The 5,776-nt window shown below is 35.5% G+C and overlaps 1 non-coding gene across 1 annotated transcript; it reads right to left on the minus strand.

Annotated features, from left to right (window-relative positions):
• Positions 1 to 3,756: 3,756 nt before the first annotated feature.
• Positions 3,757 to 3,863, minus strand: LOC127191268 (U6 spliceosomal RNA). The gene has a single exon (XR_007830882.1). It is a non-coding gene; the product is annotated as a U6 spliceosomal RNA (small nuclear RNA).
• Between the last annotated feature and the right edge of the window lie 1,913 nt (positions 3,864 to 5,776).

A 5,776-nucleotide genomic window follows, 5' to 3' on the forward strand; every position in this document is an offset into this window, starting at 1 on the left:
TGAACCATTACTCAAGTGCATCCAAAACTAACTGAAAAGTAGATTACCTTAAAACACAGAGAAACATTAGCACATGTTCTGAAGAGGCTGGCTGTGAAAGACCAGGACCTTTCTCACTCCACTTGTTTAGAACTGGAATTACAATGGCTTCCATCATGCCATAATTTGTTTTTGTTTTTGTTTTTCCTCTTTTTCTTTTTCTTTTCTCTTTGCTTGTATCTTTATTTTTATATTGGGGGCCAAACTGACATTTTATTGTTGTTTGGGGATCACTATTGTCTGCAGTATCCATGCAGTTGATTAAGATAATTTGAAAGCAAACAGAAAATGCCTTCTATAAACATAGTAAATTATTTTTATGATGATGTCAGAAAAGAATAATGGTTAACAATATAATCAACATCAATTAGGTTTGAACTGTCTTTAAACCACCTATCAAAGAAGAGAGGTAAATATATGTCCAAGAGAAGTTATCCAGTCAATACTCATTCATGACAGCAGGATCATTTCAGAAATAACTTCTTGAGACAGCTCTTGGGGGGTCTAGGGTTCTATATAATGAAAAGGAAGTAAGTATTGAAGAAAAATGAAAGAAAGTAAAGGGAGGATGAAAGGAAGAAAAAATGAAGGAAAGAAAGAAGAAAGAAAGTTGAAGAAAGAAGGAAGAAAGGAAGGAATGATGATGGAAAGAGGGAGAGGGGAGGAGGGGGAAGTGAGGAAGCAAGGGAAAAGGAAGAAATAGGGGAGAAGGGAGAGAAGGAGGGAGGGAAGAAAGGCGGGAAGGAGAGTGGGAATAAGGGAAGTTCTTCTAAACATATACAGCTCTTAAAATTTAAGAATGACATGTTCACCTTTCAGATGATCAACTTTCTGGAACATGACTTTATAAAAGGATAAACCAATGACAAATACAATGACTAGAACTAGAATCATTTAAATCCTCCTAACTTTCTTCTACAACAATTGAAGCGGAAGCAAAAGTTCTCTGTGAAGGGAGTTTTGCATTTGTTTAACCTGGAATTTGGAGGGAAAAACTTTCAAATCAGGCTATGAGCTGTCACCAGGGAGCACCTTTAACATGCCACACAAACATGGATTCTTCCCTTTCTGATGATTACTTTCTTCATTCTGAAAAACCCAATACTACCCCACACTATGTCCAGGACCAATCTGTTCCTTGGGTCTTCTTGCACACACTTAGAGATGTAGCAGACTTTTTCAGAAAACTCCTCCTTGTGGGCTAGGAAGATAGATGGTTCACAAGCTGAATATGCCTATTACAAACATGTGTGAATTTATACGCAGATCCTCAAAATGACATTAAAAATGATCTTGTACTGGTCTGTAACACTATGACTCCAGAGGAGAATCCATGGAACTCATTGGTGAGACAGTCTACAAGCTTAGTAAAAGACACCGGAGAGAGGAGGAGAAGATGAAGTACAGTACAAGATATCTAATTTCAACTTCTGTTCTTCATATAAGAACACATAAATTTGCCCATCCATACTCACAGTTAAACATACAACACCTTTCTCTCATGTATACATACACATTCTAGAAACATCCATTTTCCTTCTTGCTAAGAGAAGCTTCTTGGGGAGTATTAGACAAATTCAAAGCTCCTTGTGATTGATTTTTCTTTGCTTTATTACAAAAGACCTTGTTGACTGAGTACTTAGTGCCTTATGTTCAAATATAATCAAGTAAACCAGGAAAATAAGTGGGTATCATATTGTTTGTGAAAAAAGAGGAGAGATCTAAAAAAAATGTTGGAAATGCAAGAGTGAGAAAAATATCACCCAACTAACATTTCTAGAAGGGCCCTTTGGCATATACTTAGCCCTCATACTAAAACGCACTAATGTTCTGACCCACCAGGTGAATGGGGCTCCACCTAAAAGACAAGGTGTTTCATAAGTCAGAAGTGCAACCTGAAAGTCAACAAAGGAGCTTAAACTACTCTCTCTCTCTTTCCCTCTCTCTCTCTCTGTGTGTGTGAGTGTGTGTGTGTGTGTGTGTGTGTGTGTGTGTGTGTACACATATACAGTCTCCCTTCTCCTCCTTCACCCTCCTTTTTTCCATATTTTCTGGATACTATTTTCTTTTTCTTTCTTTCAATATTTCAATTCTATATATGTTTTAATATATATTTATGTATACATATGGGTGTTAATGTAAAAAAGATATTTTTGTTAAAATAACATAATTAAAGATGGAATGAAATGGCATTACGAATCAGGTACATAAGCACAAAATGATCAGATTTGACAATACCACAACTGATTTGGTTGAATCAGCTTTAAAAAATATTTAAAGTCAAGCTTTATTTTTCGTATAGCAATGAAAAATTTACAGATTAAATTATTCATAGTAAAATTATTTCATATAGTTTTAATCAGAGTAAAGGTGATATTTCAGGATACGAAGTCCTTCACTTTATGAAAGTTTTTAAAAAGTCATTTTATGTGGGTCAGTGCCACATTTTTTCAGGAAATAGACATGTCTGCATGCTATTCTACTAACCATTAATGGAATTAAAAAGAAAACTGAACTTTCATAAAGTATACATCAAGAGAATAACATAATTTGATACTTTTGAAATGCCATTACGGTCTACTTCAAAACACAGAGAAATGAAATCAAATACCATCATTAATAGTAAACAAATTACAATTATGTGAAAGCTCAAAGAATTACCTTTCAGCATCTGTGTCATTTCTCATGCGTCTGTTCTTCCATTTTTTAGTGTTTTTATATTTTATTAATTTATTCACATTATATCTCAATTATTAACCCATCCCTTGTTTCCTTTCCTTCCTCCCTCCCTACTGCTTTCACACTATTCCCCTTCCCTATATCTATGTTTGAGCAGGACCTCCTCCCCCTCTGTATGATCATAGGGTATTAAGTCTCTTGTTGATAGATGGTTATCTTTCCTCTTAGTGCCTCCGGGCCTCCCCATCAAGGGGACGTAGTGAAATATGGGGCACCAGAGTTCATTCGAAAGTCAGTCCCTACTCTCCACTCAACTGGGGAGAATGTCCTGTCTGTTGGCTAGATCTAGGTAGGGGTTTGATATTTACTGCATGTATTTTCCTTGGTTGGTGCTATAGTTTAGGCAGAAAAACTGGGTCCAGATTCAACATAATGGACCCTCTGGATCCTTCTATTTTCCTGTTATCCCATACTTCTCTCACCTAGAGTCCCAATAAGATGTCTTCATATCTATCTCAACTTCCTGCTAAGTGAAGACTTCCATAAAACATGCTCCTTGCACTAGTGTCCAATTATGAGTGAGTATATGGCATTTGAGTCTTTCTGCTTCTGGGTTAACTCACTCATTAAGATTCTTTCTAGTTCCATCTCTTTGTCTATAAATTTTAGGAATTCCTTGTTTTTAATAGCTGAGTACTATTCCATAGTGTAAATGTACCACAGTTTCTTTATCCATTCTTCTACTGAGGGACATGTTTCCAATTCTGGCTATTACGAATATGGCCACTGTGAACATGGTTGAGTGTATGCCCTTGTGTGCCGGAGCATCTTCTGGGTATAATCCAAGGAGTGGCATAGCTGGTTTTGAGGAAGCACTATTTCCAGTTTTCTGAGATAGCTCCAGATAGATTTCCAAAGTGGTTGTAAAAGTTTGCATTCCCACAAGCAATGAAAGTGTTCCTCTTTCTCCACATCATCACCACCATGTGGTGTCACTTGAAATTTTGATCTTAGCCAATCTGATGAGTATAAGATAGAAAAAATATGGAATGCTTCAAGAATCAGAATGTAATCCTTGCAGAGGGGCCGTGCTAATCTTCTTTGTATTGTTCCACTTTTTGTATATATGCTGCCAAAGAGAGCACATATTTGTTCTTCCTAATCACCTAACATTAATCTCTCTTTCTTTCTAAAATTTAACATAAGGATAAAGTTATTATTGTTTCCATTAGAAATTGTCAAAAAAAATACAGTATGGGCAAATATTATCCAGAACTGTGTTCCTTTTCATAGATAATAAAGAGGGCAGAAATTTGGGTTAAATAGAATATAAGCACATGTAAAAGAGATCATGACCCTATTGTTATTTTTTGTCACAAAAATACCAGAAAAAAAGTGACCTTATATTCTAAGAGAAGGCAGAAACTTTCAAAGTTATAGACTCTGGGGAAAGAGCATGTAAGTACCATACCGTGGTGAGCCAGGAAAGTGTCTGAAAGTAATTATTCATTGAGACATAGGAGAATAAAAGAATAACTAGCTTGGAGATCCTGGTTTCATTATTATATTTCTTTTGTCTTTAACGGTTGTGAACACCACAGTAGCTTATAGCTGCTATGCAGAAAATGATAGCATATCTCAAAAAAGAGTTGACACAGATACGAGGGCCCTGAATAGCATCATGTAGAGGCACCAGACTGGGCTTCCACTGACAACAATTGTCTTTTTTCATGGAAAAAGTTATTATATCCTGGTAGTTAAAATGAAAATATTACGGTGTCTCTAACATGCCAGATTTATTATCAGACTATTGAGGTTGGCACAGAGTGCTTGCCGAACACCCAAAAATCCCTGAATTCCACTTCTAGTACCGTATACATGAATCAGTTATAGTGGTGCAGCCATCTAATGCAGTACAAAGTCTTTGGAGACAAGGAGATCAAAAGGTCAATGTTGTCTTTTGTTAGATCACAAGCCAGAGGCCAGCATGTGGTACAAGAGGCATTGCCTCCATCCAAACTCTCAATTCTAAAGGTGTTATAAATTTCTGTTTGTGTGTGCTAGTATGTGGAAATTTTACACAGGCAAGAGTTTGTGTTAGATGGAAATGCTTATTTTCATACAGTTGTTATATACATAAACAAAGTACCAACTTCCTCTGGGTTTTCCACCAGCTAAATCTGCCAGAAATTTTTGGGGCAAACAAGCTGAGAGAAGATATTCAGAAGCCCAATACTTTAAACCATGGTATGAATTGGGGAAGGTCTTTTTGAAAAGCATAGTTATTTTCGGGTACTAATACTTTAGAAGACCTGGGAAAGTCTGCCTTTATCCTACTACCACATCTGGATTAAATTCTAACTCCCCTTCAAAACTATGTTCCTTCTTAGAGGTCCCTTTGTGGCTATTTTCAAAGTAGTACTTGTCTCATAAGGTTCTCACTAAATGACACAAACATCTCCCACATCTCAAGTACCTCAATCATCTTAAAAAACTTCAAGATGATGCCTGTCTGGAAAAAGCAAAAACAAACTAAAACTTTCAGATCAATTATCTTCAACCTAAATCCCTGATTAGACAAACAACATTCTAGTGACCTGTACAACAGAAAGGACACTTTATTTTATTTGTACACAGAGAAAGGAAAAGAAATAAAACAAAATTATTTAAATATATTTATATCTATATATGTGTGTATGAAAGATAAAGGCTCATTTTTTTCTTCCAACTAAGCCATCTTTATGTTTCCATCATTGTAAAATAGTAGAGAAAACAGAAAATGAAAACACTAAAAACTTCAAAAAATGCATAGGTTACCTTAATTCTCAACTCAGTAATGCAGTCAAAGAAATAACTACACTTTAGCTGCAAGTAGCTGTCATTTGGATACATTGATTTTTTCTATTTAAGGAAAACTTCTTCATCAGTGAAGGGATATAATATTGTTACTCAATTATACGTAAAATATTGAGTTTTAGACAAATATTTGTATCCATTTTGGACTATATTTTATGCATTATAACATCAGGGATAAATTCTTAAGCCTTTTTTTCTGTAA

This window comes from Acomys russatus, chromosome 6 (assembly GCF_903995435.1).
Source record: "Acomys russatus chromosome 6, mAcoRus1.1, whole genome shotgun sequence".
NCBI lineage: Eukaryota > Metazoa > Chordata > Mammalia > Rodentia > Muridae > Acomys > Acomys russatus.